We start from the raw sequence: 17,364 nt of genomic DNA on the forward strand, positions 1-17,364 counted from the left end.
GTCTAGAGGAAGGCCACCAAAATAGTGAAAGATCTGGAAACCATGCCCTATGAGGAGAGACTTAGGGAGCTGGGTATGTTTAGTCAGGAGAAGAGAAGGTTAAGAGGTGACAAAATAGCCATGTTTAAATATTTGAAGGAGTATCATATGAAAGATGGAGCAAGCTTGTTTTCTGCTGCTCCAGAGAATAGGACACAGACCAATTGATTCAAACTACAGGAAAATAGATTCCACCACAACATTAAGAAAAACCTCCTGACAGTAAGAACTGTCCGACAGAGGAACACATTTCCTAGGTGTCTGGTGGAGTCACCTTTTTTTTAGGTTTTTAAACAGAGGATGAATGGCTAACTGTTGGGGGTGCTTTGATTGGGAGTTCTTGCATGACAGGGGGCTGGACTGGATGGCCCTTGTGGTCTCTTCTAACTCTAGGATTCTGTCCATGGGCAGCAGTAGCAGTAGCATTTACATTTCTAAACCACTTCATACTAAACTATGCCATCTTTAAGTGGTTTACAATCTGTAAGCCAATTGCCACCTACAAGCTGGGTACTAATTTTATTGACGTACAAAAGCATGGAAGGCTGAGTTGACCTTAGAGACCCTGAAGATCAAACTCACAATGCTGTGGCTGCAGTACTGGCATTTAACCACTGCGCTACCAGGGCTCCTATACTCTGCGTACGAATAATGTGTGGCCCACCAATGTGCCCTCCCTAAGCCATCTCTTAGGAACCATCTGAAAGGTATGAAGAACACAGCGGGAACAGGAGATAGCTGGACAGGGACCAGAGAACAGAGAGTCAGAACTGAAAATTGTGCACAGAACCTTCATCTAGATCTCCTCTGGTTTCTGAGATTTGAACAAACCATGCCTGCCTGCCATCAAGCTTTCCTCAGAAGTCATGAGGACCAGAAACATATGTAAAAATGAAGCAGACTTAGTAAAAATGTTGAATATAACTCACTACACTCTGTGCTTCACTGCTATCTTTCATGCAGTGTAGCACAAGTAAGCACTTAAGAAAGTTATGAACTATAGTCCCCAGAATCTTCCAGTCCTTAAAAAAAAAAAAAACATTTCACCAAGCCCTGATATGATCACATCCAATGCAAACCTTCTGGACCCCTTCCATAACCCGCCTCTTTCCCCATCTGGCACTGTTTTCTGAAGCTGAGCTCCTAGAAAACCATTTTTTCCAAGCTCGAACATGATCATATCCAACACATATCTCCATACCCCTTCCTTATAACCCTCTCCCTTCCTTATCCGGTGCTGTTTTCTTAACATTCTGTCACATTTCTGCAAGTCATCTATAAAAATATTATTTCAGTCTCTTGGTTTTCTTCCATCCAGATGATGACCATCCAGATTGCTTTAATTTATCCTCCATCCCATGCACACTCTCTCTCTTTTCTCACCGAAACTCAGTGATTTATACCATGTACACCTCCTGCCGCCTTGCAAGAGCCAACCCATAAAGTAGGCCTCCTTGCAGGCAGCTGGCATGAATGCTGTTCTGCAGAAAAAGCTTGTCTGCTCACACAGCATTGCCGGAATGTCCCCCAATGTTTTACATCTTTGAGCAATTACACGGATACACGCACACATGCATACATTTTTGGTAAAAAGCTTTTCTTAAGAGCTGGAGATTTCTTCCAGATGAATCCAAAGCATTAATGGGAGTGAGTCAGAAACAGGAATTCCAGATACTACAGCATATTTCACCTTTGCACAAGCGACCTGTGTGACAGGTATTTCCATCCTGTTTCTCCCTGCTCTCCCCCCCCCCCCCTCAATATCAGACACACCACCCAAGAAAAGAGTGTTTTTAACAAGATATTTTATTGCACTGAGCTAGGAATAAGAAGCATCTTTACACCACTCACCCACGGTAACCAAACAATTCTTTAATATAGAATTCCTCCAACCAAAAAACAAAACAAGAAACCTCCACATGTGCCAGTCTGCTGCATATTGGTTAATGTTCCATTGTGCATCTATGAAAGAATTTTTAGCAGCTGATTCTTCTCACACACACACACACACTTTTTCAGCCAAAATGAAAACTTTTCAGCCTTTAACTGTTTATCCACAGACACAACCCTGCTACACAAGAGAATCATTAAAGTCATGATCCAGACATCTGGCTGACCTCAAGTATTATTCATCACAAAAGGCTGGAACAGATTTTGTATGCATGAAGTGCTACTACATTCACACACAGTACATTTAGCATTAAAAGGTGGAATAAACTATGCCAGCTCTGACATTGTACCCGGTCTATCTTCCAATGTTGTTCACTTTAGCTTTCCCCAACTTGGTGCATTGAATTATGGCTCCCAGCACCCGCAGCCTCTAGGGAAGGCTGGCAATGACTCCCCTTCATTTCAGGTAGGTATGAGACATTCCCTTCATAGATTATTTGCAGTGTAAGGCTCTCCTGCATTAACAGCCTTTTATGCCACATTAGCTAGTTTGAATTTGTTCCACGGGTAGGAAATGTTTGCAGGTCTCAGGGCTGTACACACACACATGAGGGCTGTATTTCCACACACATGCGCACAAACAGTGACATCTCTAGAACTGGTATCACACACACACACACACACCTTGATCTCCTCCTGTAACACACCATACAAAATTCTTAGTAAAGTTTTTTTGTATTGTTGTTACTCATCAATCATAATTCCCATTTATCACTGCAGGTAATGGTAATAGTTGTGACATAAACAACTAAACCATTTAAATTACAATATCAGACACATACCATAAATGTATTTATATATACATAGTTTCATTTGCCTGAAGTAAAAATTTGGTAAAATGTGATGCTTTTAAATAATTCTTTTGAAAAAATAAAAAAAAATTTTTTAAATGTGAACTTTTAATTTTAAAAACCTGGGGCTTCACCTTTCTCCTTTTGCTGAGCCTCACCCCACTCACCCCATCTCTTCAGCGTTTTAATGGGACACAGGTGAATTCCACAGCCTGTTTCAGCCAGAAGGCAGATGTCTGAGGAACAGTGGTGTCACCTCCTCTTAAGGTGTCACCTGGTGGAATCTACACCCACCACACCCCTCTAGTGATGCCACTGTGTGCAAACCAAATCTTAACTTTTAGTTCATTTTAAATCCCTCTCAGTTCTCAGAAACTGAAAAATCTGTACATCCATTTTCAAGGACTCAGATCTTCTGGACCCACTTTAGGGTCATTTTGTATTCCAGATACATACTCTTCTAACATCCTAACATTTATATATTACAAATAATGAGCCAAAGAGATTTACAAGACACATAGATGATACTATGCCAAGCTAGTATCTGTTCCAATTTAAGGTTTCACGGGAGGGGGTGAGCTTTCTGCCCTGCCCCAATTTTTCAAAAAGCAGATTCATCCGTTTCACAAACTATTGTTGATTATGCTTTGTTTCGAAGGTCTCATTGGACCTGATCCATCATACAGACAAGACAGTGGACAGGCACATGTGGAAGCAAGAAGTCTTTGTCCTGCATTTACATACATAAAAATCAAATGCACAAGGATATGATGAAAGAGAAGGATAATGACAGCAAGGACATGCAAAAGGACTTCAGTGCTAGAGATGTTCAAAAGGTATAATAAGTACTGTGATAAAAGCTAAGATGATCTTGAGGCTGTGCTAGCATAAGAAGAAAAGAGTAAAGAGACACCCAATGCATTTCAGCCTCAGTAAGAAAAGACCTTCAGGGGCCTTTAGCAAAATTCACTGGAGCTGAGAATACCATCCAAAACACAGGACCATTGAGTATAACATAAGCCACATCCCTAGTTTGGCAAGTAAACCGTTCTAGTCTATTCTGCACTTGGTAAAGGCACACCTGGAGTACTGCATCCTGTTTTGGAAGCTACATTTTAAGGAAGACATAGGGGCTGCTGCCACACTGCAGAAATAAAGCAGTTTCACACCACTTTAACTCCCAGGACTCAATGCCATGGAATGTATAGGTTTGTGACATATTTACGATTTCCTGTCAAAGAGCTCTGGTGCCTCCATCAAACTACAAATCCCAGAATTCCATAGGATAGAATCATGACAGTTAAAGTGGTGTCAAACTACATTAAGTGTGGCAACAGCCTCAAAAACCAAAGGGCATTCAGCAGAGGGAGACTAGGATGGTGATAATGTATCTGGAACCAGTCAAGGACAATTAAAAGAGCTGGATATGTTTAACTTGGAAAAGCTAACTGCTTGGAAAAAGCAAAGATTAAGAAGATTAAGAAGAGCTGTTTTCAAATAACCCATGGGCTGTTATGTAGAAGATACAATATAGTACATTTGTTTTCTGTTGTTCCTGAGGGCAGAGCTGGAAATAATGGGCAGAAACTGGGAAAAAGCAAATTTCAAACATTAGGAGAAACCCTCTAACTATACAAGCTGTTTGACATTAAATCCAACTGCCTTGGGAAGCAGGAGCCCTGCTGAAGATTTTTGAATGGAGCAGGCCATGGATCAGGTTGGGGGTGGGAATTTTATGGCCCTCCAGATGCAGCTGAACTATAACTCCCTAGCTGTCATGGCCAGTGGTGAGAAAACCTGGGATCTGCAGTTCAACAATAGCTGGAGGGCCACATGATTCTGAAATAGATTTTTCCCCTGCCAATAAATGAGATAAGAGCCAGTTGTGGTGGGAGGTGAAGTCAGAGCAGTTCAGGAAATACTTGATTTGAAATTCTTTACAGCTTTCACGCTGGTGGAGGATTCTGAGAGTTATAATCCCAAAAGTAACTTTTCCCTGTTAAGGCCTCAAGCAAAGAAGCAGAGCAAAGTAACCTCTCTTTATAGTCATAACTTTATTTCAGATTGAGAAAAACGTAGAATCCACACACCTTGGACATTCCCAAGTCCCCAACCTGAAGTAAATATAGAGGGATATGACTGCACACTAGTCCCTAACCAGTTCCTACAGCACCCTTCTGCCAAAGGTGGCATCCACTGATCCAAATTGCCTTCATGCTAGCAGAGTACAGTTCTTGCACTTTTCATATATAGAGATGCCACCTTTTTGTGCTGGCAGGGCTCTGACACGTACTGTACCAGCAACTGTTAGACCAGAACCCATTGGTTCAATGAATTTTCCCTAGCTGAAATTCACAACTGGAGTTCAAGAAAGAAAGAAAGAAAGAAAGAAGTTGATGTTTGTACCTCAAAAACTCACCAGATGATTGGGAAAGTCATACTCTCTCAGCCTCAGAGGGTGGTAATGGCAAAGCCCCTCTGAAGAAACCTGTCAAGGGTTGCCATAAGTCAAAAATGACTTGGAGCCACACAACAACAACAACAACAAATGCCGCCATGTCTGGAAAAACTGTGCCTATTGTATTTCTACCTTTGACACAATTGTGAAAGGCACTATTAAAGAGAAAATGCCAATTCTCTGATGGCTACACATGAAACGGTTAGGAAGAAAATTGGAGCTCAGTAAAGTCACTTTTCATAGGAAGAAGGTCACACACCTGCAGCTGGTGTCAGGGAACTGTGCCTGATCACTTTCCCAGCCTCACAGTGATTTTGACAGCTGGAGTTGTTTCTGAGTAAGTATTACAGAAACACAACCCATGGAGCTATATTAATATTTGACACTGTGTGGGAAGAGCCATAACATTTTGCTTTCTTTTCCTTGGGATCAGCATCCAGTTTCTAGGTAAAAATTAATATGTGGCTGTCCTATCGATGCCAGAGTAATTCTGCGACTTTCTGGAAGACACATCTTCCTTGATTCTTTTCAGTCTGCCTTCCGATTTGGTCAGGGATTTAACTGCCCTGATAGATGAGTTTCATAGTTGGGGGAAGGCAATGTTTTTCTCTTGTTTATCCTTTATCTCACTGCAGCATTTGATACACAGAAACTGCAACATCTGGAATGCAGGGCTACTTTCGTCTGTAGAAACCACCAACCTTGTATCATCCCACATTCTTAATTTGGCTTCAGTTTTACAGATCTTATAGTAACTACCAGTGCTGTTTTTCCTGTTGTTGCTGTATGCTGCTACTGCTGGGAATGTTTATGTTTATTTATTTTTATTTAGTTTAGGTTTGTTTATTTAAAATGTATTTAAAATAAATTTTATTTATTTATTATATTTATGTTTATTTTGGCAGGTGTTTGGTGGGTGAATTTTACTTGTCTAATGTACTCTTTTAATGTTTTTTTATTTTAAATGGTTTTTAATTATGGTGTTTTTAATTTATGCTTTAATATGAATATTGTGTGATTATATTTTAACTTTTCGAACTCATGTTTTAGTTTTGTCTTTTCAGATTGTTGTATGCTGCCTTGAATCCCATTTTGGGAAAAAGGTGGAATATAAATCCCATCAATCAATCAATGGGTTTTTATTCTGTAGTCATTCTGTTGTTTTATATTTGCAGGTGAATATTTTGTAACTCTTGTTGGGTTATAAAATTATTCTTTTATACTCTTAAATGTTTTGATTTTACATTTTTAGGTAAAGAAATCCAATAAGCTGGTTAATGTGGAGATCCCTGTTCCATAGGGTTTCCACAGTGAAAACTAGAGAGGTTTCCTATACTTTTAGTGGTTGTGTAGAAAAGGGAATTTCACTATGTGTCACTTGTAATACAACCAGGAAACAGGCACCACCTATGGAAATTCCCTCTTCTACTCAGCCATTAAAGGTACAAGAGCCCTCTCCAATTTTTACTCTGGCAGTCGTACTGTTCTATCACCTAGAAGCTGCATTGCATGGTTCCACAAGGGTCAGTTTTATCCTACACTATCTTTTATCTGTATCAATCTACAAAGAAAGGTCATTGAAAGCTTTGGAGTTGGGTTTCATCAGTGTGCTGATCATAGCCATAGTTGTACCTCAGCAGTTGCGCTGACAGACCTTGGATGTGTCACACACTCTCAACCCCAGAAAACCCTATGGTAAGGTCACTTTAGTGTCACCATAAGTCAGAAATGACTTGAAGGCACACAGCAGCAGCAACACACCCTTAGAAATAAGAATGTACTCACCTCACATAATGATAGAAAGCAACCAACCAATATACAGAGCAAGGTGGCTTTGGCAGTAAGAAACTAGGGACATTGATGCAGACTAGGAATGGGTAGCATGTTGCTCTGGGCTCAGAAGATCTCCTTTATTTTCCACTAGAACCCTGAGCTTCACCAGCTGAAACTAAAGCTGAAATAATGGCTCAGGAAGTTGGACACTGCGTTGCAGGGGAAGGTGCCTCTGAGGAAGTTCTTAGCTCAGGAATTTGTCTTCACCACCAGAACTGAATCTTGCATGGAAATCCTTTCACATATAGATTTATGCTTTTCCCTCACACATATACTCCAGATTTTCAATTTCAGCAAGCTACCATACTGTTGAACCCCTGGGGTCTAGGAACTGTTTCCAACCATGCTCCTGTAAACTGCTTATCAATCTCCCAGTAGATCCTGACTGACCTCCTGCCTGACCCTGATATATACTTCCTGCTCCTGATATCACTGTCAGTCCCTGAGGCTTAAGTCAGCATTTTTTCCACGAATGCCTAAGACATGATGATGTAGAAAAAATGTGGGTGACAAGCAGCTGTAAATAATGCCAGTTCTAAGATGCTTCTAGAATAGGGCCAGTCCTACCATGAGGCAGAGTGAGGCATCCACTTCAGATGGCAAATGGGAAGTGGCAGTAGCCAACTTTCCTCATGTCATTCTCTTTACACACACACAGACACACAGACACAATTTTCCTCTGCTGAAGCTGTTCGAAGTATCATACTACAATCAGTGTATGACATGGCCTATCCTGCATCCATTATGCTGGTCTGCTGCATGCTAGTAGGATGGATGCCACTTCCCATGGCCAGTACAGATACTGATGTCTACAGATACTGACATTCATCTGTCAGTCCAGCCTGTTTGGGTATATGGATTGACCTTTGGCTGAGATGGTAAAAAAATCTTGACTTGGATTTGCAGAAGGCTCTTTTGTCATACAGTGCCTTAGCCTGTTCATAATGCACTTATATCTGTTACCCACCAGTGTTTCCCAGTGCTTCTTCTGTCTTCCTAAAGAAAAGTCATCAAGGAAGTCAGGATAGAAGAGTGCCACAATGTCTTTGATTGCTACCACTGTAAGTATTACATCTGAAGCAACCTATTCGAGCACAGGTTTGATTCTTGATTTAAAAGAAGGAGCCATTGGAAGCCCCCAGTCTGTGCATTTTACACCTACACATGAGCCATTACACTGACAGCATAAATGCAGCTGCTGCAGCACTCCTAAAGCAAGGCAGTTGCTGCTGAAGAACAAAGCAGAGACAGCATTCTGACTAGAGAAGCAGCAGCCCACTCTACAAAATGGCCGACAGCCAAAGGTATAGGTGGGGTAGGGGCCACTGAGAAAATAAAAGGAATAAGTGAGATAAGGGGCACTACAGGTTGGTCTTCTCCAAGACCACACAGAAATAATAAAACAAATAAAAATACAGGCTGAGTCTCCTTTATCCGAAATACTTGATACCAGAGGTGTATTAGATTTCCGAGTTTTACAGATTTTGGAATATCTGTATTTGTATATATGTACATGATGCGATATCTTGGTGATGGGACCCAAGACTAAACACAGAATTAATTTATGTTTCATTTACACCTTATACACATAGCCTTAAGGTAATTTTATACAATATTTTTAATAATTTTGTGCATGGAACAAATTTTGCATATACTGAACCAAAACTGTCGCTATCTCAGCCACCCATGAAAAATCTTTTGTTTTGGGGAATATTTCAGATTTTGGAATTCTGGATAAGAGAGACTGAATTTGTGTAAATTAGTGGTGTATTATGTCACAGAATTTAATCAGGTACTTCCCCCTTCCCCAATGAAATTTTGATTTATTTTTATTGAAGAACAGAGTACACAGAACCCTAAGTGCTCTGAAGATGTTTCACATATGGTTGCAGAATGCACACAGAATCAGACTTACAGTGGGTCCTTGTTATTCGCTGGGGTTTGGTTGCAGAACCCCCTGTGGATAACAAAATCCACGGATGCTCAAGTCCCATTAAATATAATGGTATAGCAAAATAGAGTCCCTTATATACTGCTAAAATGGAAAATCAAAGTTTGTTATTTGGAATTTATACTTATTTTAATATTTTCAAGTCATTGATGCTTGAATTCATGGATAAAAAATCTGTGGATAATGAGGGCTGACTGTACTATGTAGGCTTTCTGCAGCAGTATCTCATCAGCAGTTGTAAACCAGGTCCCAAGTTTCAGTCACTGGCTATGTTCAGTTTTTACAAAGAATCAATAATTGATCCAGAACAAAAATATTATGCCAACAAATCTACTATCCTCCCCCCTTCAGAATACTGTATATACTCCTGTATAAGTCTAGAAATTTTAGTCTAAAAATTGACCCCCAAAAACAGAGCCAACTTATCCATGGGTCAATATAAGTTTGTTCTTTAACTTACTTTAAAAAAGGAACCATTTCCTGGTGAAAGGCAAGAGTGTAATCTGTCCTGTAAGCACTGATCCACCTCTACTCTTTCATCCATCCAGCCTTTAGTGTGAACAACACAAACAATTGTGCCTGCTGGAATTTTCTAAGTTCTTTGGCACTGTTTTCTTTTCCTTTATCCTTTAGATCCTTTGTTCCATGCCCCCTAAGTTTTACCCTTGACTTATCCATGGGTCATATCAAAATCCATAATTTTTGCCCCCAAACCTGCCCTCGACTTATACATGAGGTTGACATATAGTCAAGTATATATAGTAGTTTGAAACAAAGTAACAAATAAGAAACAAAGTTATCCCATGACATGTTGCAGTAACCATAATGCCATGAAGCTTGAAGGCACATATGCAGGATGTCTGTCCACAGGCCCCATTAGAATGAGTTTTTTGCCATGGGATGGGGGGAGACACTGAAAATCTAACTGGGGTCAAGAAATATCCCACAATGCAAGAAGTGTACATTTCCCCTAACTTATCCCTGACCCTGTCCCTTTACAGTACATTGGAATTCTCTGAGGAATCAAAGACTTTGGTCCAAAAGACATTACAGAAACAATCCACTGTGAAACTGTTTTAACTGCCCTGGCTCAATGCTAGGAATCCTGGGGACTGTAGTTTTGTGAGACATTTAGCCTTCTCTGTCAGAGAGCTCTGGTGCCACAATAAACTACAATTCCCAAGATTCCCTACCACTGAGCCAGGGCAATTAAAGCAGTCTCAAACTGGATTATTTCTGCAGTGTGTTTGGGGCCTTTGTTGCTGTGTGCCTTCCAGTCATTTCTGACTTACGGTGACTCTAAGGTGAATCTTGGAAAGATTTGTTCAGAGGGGTTTGCTTTTGCTGTCCTCTGAGGTTGAGAGAGTCTGACCTGCCTAAGGTCACCCACTGGATTTCCATGGCTGAATAAGGAATGTGAACTCTGGTCTCCAGAGTCATAGGCTGCTACCACAATGCAGAATTAATGCAGTTTGACACTCTTTTAACTGCCATGGCCCAATGATATGGGATCCCAGGATTTGTTTGTTGTGGCACCAGAGCTCTCTGACAGAGAAGGCTAAACATTGAAATAAAAATGGCAAATCCCATAACTTCATAGCATTGGCAAGTTAAAGAGATGTCAAGCTGCATTAAATCTGCAGTGTAGATGCAGCCTTTGTCCAGTGCTCAAACCACTATACTACGTTTTCTCTCAATCAGAAACTGCCCCATAACATAAACGGTGCAAGCGTTTGTTTTTCTTATTCTTTTTTAATCCTAGTACATGGAGATTAAAACAATTGTACATTGAATTTATTTATACCAGATTCCATGGAATTCTGCAATATAAATGATAATTCCATTAAAATACATTAAAATTAACTTGCCTGCAGTCCCCCCTCACCACACACATGTGGTAAATCTCATAGAAACATTCCTTAATGTCTGGTTTTTAGTGAGATGACAAATGTAACCCTGAAATTTAACACTTTGGTCTCCAGGCCAAGATGCACAATTCTGGTATTTCCCATTAATAAAAAAAAACCTTTCCTGGTGCACAGAAAACTGGTATGTCTCTGACATACTCTTAGGAATGAATTTATTATTGTTGTGTGCTTTCACATAATTTATGACTCATGGTGACCTTAAGGGACATTATCATGAGCCTGATTTGTTCAGAGGAGGCTTCTCATTGCCTCTCTCTGAAGCTGAGAGAATATGATTTGCCTAAGATCACCCAGTGGGTATCAATGGCCAAGCAGAAAATCAAATCCTCATCTCCCAAAGTCCTAGTCTAACTCTCAAACATTCAATTTTATTTTTTACATTTTTGTGATAGTCTACCCGTAGGCTGAAGTTATAATGCCCAGATACTATTTAACCAGTCAACCACTATCCTTCTTTAAAACAACACAGTCCCAAACATAAGACCCACAATTTAGTGCTGGAAAGCACAACTTTTCAGCTCCGAGGTGCAGGCATGTGTACATATGAAAACATACACATATACATAGAGTGGTATGGGGGGGAGTCTCAAGTTTTCTGGGCTTTGGGGAGGAGACTGGGGTACACAAGGGATTGCTCAGTGGGTCCCAATCAGATTGGTGCTCAAAAGGGTGGGATTGTTGCCTGGGGGTGGAAACTGAGCCACCACCAGAACCTCCCTGCCAGCAATCTCAGATCGGATTGCTGCTTTTTGGTGCAGAAGCAGTGCTTATGGATGCTTTGGAGCAGCAAAAGGGAGCCATGTGCAGCCTGCAGGCCATGGGTTGAGTGAGCACTCTAGTTTACAAGGTCATATATCCTGGAAAATATTAAAGGACTTTCAGCTTTCACTAAAACATCCTATTCTTTTCTATTCATTTCTCAGATAGTTGTATCTCAAAATTTCTGGAGAGTACACCACATTGGAGATGGGTAGAACAGACCACACATTGGGCTAGGTAGATCCAATGATCTGACTGGGGATGAAGTAGTGGATTAAGAAATCAGGGACATAGCTGTGTTAGTCTGGAGTATCAGAAAGCAAAAGTAACTTGTAGAACCTTTGAGACTATGTGAAAGAAGTTGTAGCATAAGCTTTTGTACACTTGGTCTACTGAGGAATAGAGGAAGTCTATGAAAGCTTGTGCTACAACTTACTTCATACAGTCTCAAAGGTGCTACAAGATCCTTTGCATAGTGTGTTTTCCAATACTTGATGTAGTTCTAAAACTCTTAAAATGATATTTGGAGGAAAATTAGGAAGCTTGTCCTAATCTTCCGCCAGGTCTGCTCTCAGTTTGGCCCACCAATTATGACCCATCACAAAGCCATGGGGTTCATGAACTTGCAAGCAGAAAGTGGAAGGCCCAAGGCATAGCTTCCTCCTCTCAATGCACCTGGATTTGATTTGAGGCCACGAAGGATCAAAAGGTAATGAAAGCATATGGAATCCATATGTGGAAAGCACTGGGAACTGCGCTGAACATTTCCTGCCACTGGCATTCCTTCACATAGAAAGGAAAGGGAAGTTGGGGTCAAAGCAACCAGGGATATGAGATTTGGACAGAAGATGCAAGCATTCTTAGTTGAAGGCTTGATTCCCGAGAGGAACTAGAGAAGAGGTAAGCATGCATACATGTTCATGGATGAACAACACTATTCCTATTTGTTTTTCTAGCTTGAACTAATGTGGACACATTGTTCATAATCCTATTGGTGTAGTACATATGTGTAAGTTCCGCTACAGAAGCAGCTGGACTTCTTTGTCTGCATTCAATTCAAGATTACAGAAGTAGGAGTTCTGTATGCAGAATTATTATGCATGCAAATGTACATAAACAAACAGAAGCTCATGTGCACTTGGTTGCACATTCAGGTGTGTTCTTGATTGGGCAACTGTTCCATCCAACACAAGGGCTGCATGCACAACCAGAGACTAACTCCACATGTAGAGATTTACGCTATGCAATCTGGATGTAGAATCTTGACCATTATTTGGATTACTGGTAAAATGAATAGGTGAATTTATGTCTCTAGGTTGGGCTAAAGCTGTACACATTACTTTCTTGATTATTGAGATTAATAAACACATGCCTCACGCATTTCAAAATATGGACTTTCACAAGGGAATTTGTTTGATCTCTCTTCTGTGGACGTCTTAGACCTGCTATCCCTATTGTAAACCAAGCAACATACACGTTTTGGAGACCAGCAGTGCATTTCAAAATAGTTCCAAATCATATCCTGGCTGTGACCCAAAGACACTTGTATGCAGCATGGTATCACTTGTAGTAACTGCATACAGATGGCCAAGAAGGTAGGTGATGCAGTCCCATCTGCACTGCAGGACAGATATGAGGGCTAAACTAGTCTAATTTGCTCTGTTCAATAGGGATGATGTTGATCAAAATGACTAGGTCATGTAAATAATATATACATTTCTTCCCATCATGGTGGTCAACATACCCCCACCCACAGGCAACATACCCAAGCTCACAGTTACATAGAGAAGCCAGATGTCCCAATCCATCTTTCCACTGTTCGTACTTTTCCACTCGCTACACTCCCCCAAAGATAAAGAATACCGGTCATAATCACACCCTTCATACTACACAAATGCAGACAGGGATTCCTGTGTTTGAATTTTTAATGGAACCCTGGAGTCTAAATACCCTGAAGGCACCAGATCCTATCAAGCCCAGTTAGTACTTGAATGGGGGGCCCACCAAGGAATATCAGGTGCTGTAGGCTATATTTCAGAGGAAGACAATGGCAAACCCCTCAGGGGGTTGCTATAAGTCAACAGGCACACATGCACTCTCATTCAGTCTCACATAAGCTCTTTCATATATCCTGATTAATAATAATAAAATAAAATAAAAACTTTATTTATATACCGCCTTTCCTGTAGATCATAGCAGTTTACAATACAACAGTTATGTGAGACATGTCACAGTATAAGACAGTAAAAATTACGTTAATTACAAATCACAATTTCATTCAGATTGCATAAAAACCTGAGCCATATACAGACCATTAAAACCATCAGTTATGGGGGGGGGGGACTTCCTCATCTAAAAAGAGTCAGAAAGGAAAGCAGCTTGAAAGAGGTGGGTTTTTAATGCCCTCTTAAAGGCTTCTACTGTGGAACAGAGTCGGATCTTTTCTGGGAGTGCGTTCCAGAGGGTGGGGCCTGTCGCTGTATAGGCCCTCCAATGGGTAGCTGCTAGTTTTACCTTGGGGCAATCATTGTATGCTCTTTGAAGCAATAGCTTCAGGAACCTAGATGGGCAGCCAATGCAACCCTTTTTCACAAGGCAAGATCAGTACTTTACACTGTGAACTGCAGTGTGTCACATTTAGAGGGTAGCTACACAACATAACAGCAGGAGCCAACCAAATAGCTCTCAAGTGACTTGAGCAAGTGAGTCAAGTCACAAACTATGGAAGGCAGGAGGAAAGTGAAGTGAATCTTCTTTGGGAACAGCATTATCTAATCTACAAAGAAATTTTGGATTGCCCAGTGCCCTCTTCACATGAGATGCTCCTTCCCCTTCTGATGGGAATGATTTAGTAGATTACCTGGTTTGCTTGTTCTGTTCATCTTATGGCATTTGTCATCCTGCAGTAAAAATAATGGTTTCATCATCATATCGCTCAGGTTTCAAGGTGTAAGCAGACAGCCCTGAGCTCTAGGGGGAATATTTCACCCACTTATGATGCTCTGTGTGTGTGTGTGTGTGTGTGTGTGTGAGAGAGAGAGAGAGAGAGAGAGAGAGAGGATTTTTCCCCTTTTTGGGCAGTAGAGACCATGACCTTGGAAACAGAGGTAGGAAACTGGGCTCATGGGATGAAGAAGAATCAAAGCCTTGGAGGAAACACCACGTAAGTGGAAACATCTCTAGCTCTGTTTCTTTGGAAGCAGAATCATCCCAAAGAAAGAAAGCCAACTGTGCACACTAGTAAAGAGCCACTAAACCAGCCTTCTCCAATGAGGAGAAGCTAGTGGCTGTGGATGAAGGGGGTTGCAGTCCAACACATCTGAAAGACTCCATGTTGGGGAAGCTCCTCTAAATGCAGGTTTATCTCACAGGGCCTAATAAGTTGCTGGGAGAAAGACAGTGTCATTTACACAAATCTGCTCTGCTCTGATTCTTAATTAAAAGCCAATGAAGGTGACAAGGTAAACACTATCCCTCTCCTACCCCCACCCCACAAGGAGATCCCAGGCACTCAGCCAGATGAGTGCCCAATTATCGACTGCCATGCACACAGGGATCACATAAGCAAAGATACCTGTTCCAAGCAGGGTGTGTAAGCCAAGTTCTGATGCTAATCCCCCTTGGCAGCATATTCACAAAGGAAAACAAAACAAACAATGTCAGGAAAGTTATGCTGAAAGAACTTGGATCAAGGCTTGCCAAAGTCAAAGGGGCTAGACATGGACAACATGATCAATTCATCCCAAACAAAGAACTGAAGACTGGCAAGGAATGGAACCAGCCTTGAGGATGTTCCAAGCTCACCTGTCATCTTCTCTTCTCTCCACATCCATCTGCAATAAAGAACTATCACACCCACACAACACTTCCCATTATTTTTATGTTGATTGGTTACAAATGGTACTACTATAGTCGAGCCTCCATAAATCCTATTATTATATCCACCGATTCCTTATTCATGCAATCCACCATCCATGGCTTGAAAATATTTTTAAAATATATAATTTCCAAAATGCAAACCTTGATTTTGCCATTTTATATAAGGGATACCATTTGATTACCCCCATTGTACAAAACAGAACTTGAGCATCCATGAATTTTGGTATTCACGGCAGTCCTGAAACCAAGCCTCAACAGATACCAAGGGCCCACTATTCTACTACTATTAGGTAAAGGTAAAGGTAGTCTCTTGACATGAATGTCTAGTTGTAACTGACTGTAAGGGGCAGTGCTCATCTCTGTTGCTAAGGCAAAGAGCCAGTGTTGTCCGAGGACTGCTCTGGTGGTTGTGTGGTCAGCATCACTGCACCGAATGTTATTACCTTTCCACCAAAGTGATACCTATTTATCTACTTGCAACTGCATGCTTTCGAACTGTGATGTTGGCAGAAGCTGAGACTAGTGACAGCAGCTCACCCCATCATGCAGCACCTGGGCCTTGGATTGCCATCCTTCCGATCTTCTGATCATCAGAATTGATATCTTAACCACTAAGCCACCACATCCCTACTACTGCTGCTGCTGCTACTGTTACCACAGAGTACATAGTCTGTACTAGGGTATTCAGTATTCACTAAATTTGTAATTTTCCTATTCCTCTATGAAATACCACTGCATTCAATTTCTGCAAGATAATCAATGCATAAGCTAAGTTGACAAGTACAAACTGCTTGTGAGAGGCACATTAACACAATATGTCAAAATAACCAGTATGCATTTCTTAGGATTGATACAAAAATGTTGAGGGGTGGGAGAACCTGCAGGGGTTCATGCACCTTAGTACATTCACACAAACAATTTCCTCTTAAAGATTGGGGAAAGCCAACCCTGCCTTTTTTTTTTAAGTTGTGTATGGTTTGTATCCATTTTGTCATGGACAATCTTGTCACCTCTCCCCACAACATTGCTTTTAGCGATTGCTTTTTATGAAATGAGGGGATGAACAGACAGTCAATTGGACTAATGTGCATGCTTTATGAGACCTTCCTCTGGGTTTAAGAATGCCCTCAACAGTCTGTGCTGGGGTGGACCTCTTCTTACATCAGTGGGTCCTCAAGAGACCTATCTGGCAGTGGCAGCAACAGCACTCCAGTACTGAGACCACTGGGTAGCTGGGTCTGAGCCAGCTGCCATTTTAACTTTCTGATAAGGTCAACACTATGTTGGGGGCACGGTGGGAAATATAAGGATCCTGAAACTCAGCTGCCCAGAAGGAAGCACAGCCCCATGAGGCAAAACAATTGCAATGTACCAAGATTGGATTTTCTTGGGATGTCTTAGCCAAAGCTTGAAAATATTACATCTTGGTACTAAAACTGGTCTTGACTATTCCTTTTTGGACTAAAACACCTAAAATCCCTGGATGTTCACCAGAGCTTGGATAAGTTACATCTTGGGCTACAATTTCCAGAATTCCCAGCACTGGGGGATTCTGGGGGTTGGCATCAATTTCCCAATCTCTGCACCTAGCCTGGTGTCACACTATATAAAAATAAAGTAGCTAGAATGTAAGAGGGGAAAGTCAAAAGTGCTCCATTATTTGCACTGAAGATATGTTGTGCTCAGCAAGGGGAAAATATATTGTGACCTCCCTTTTCAGGTATCTTTGTATCCTCCCCTTAGAATCAAGAATTTTATCACACACAGTACTCAAAG

The sequence above is a fragment of the Sceloporus occidentalis genome, unplaced genomic scaffold, assembly GCF_023333645.1.
Source record: "Sceloporus occidentalis isolate IW3139 unplaced genomic scaffold, rSceOcc1.0.p SCAF_4, whole genome shotgun sequence".
NCBI classification, from domain to species: Eukaryota; Metazoa; Chordata; class Lepidosauria; order Squamata; family Phrynosomatidae; genus Sceloporus; species Sceloporus occidentalis.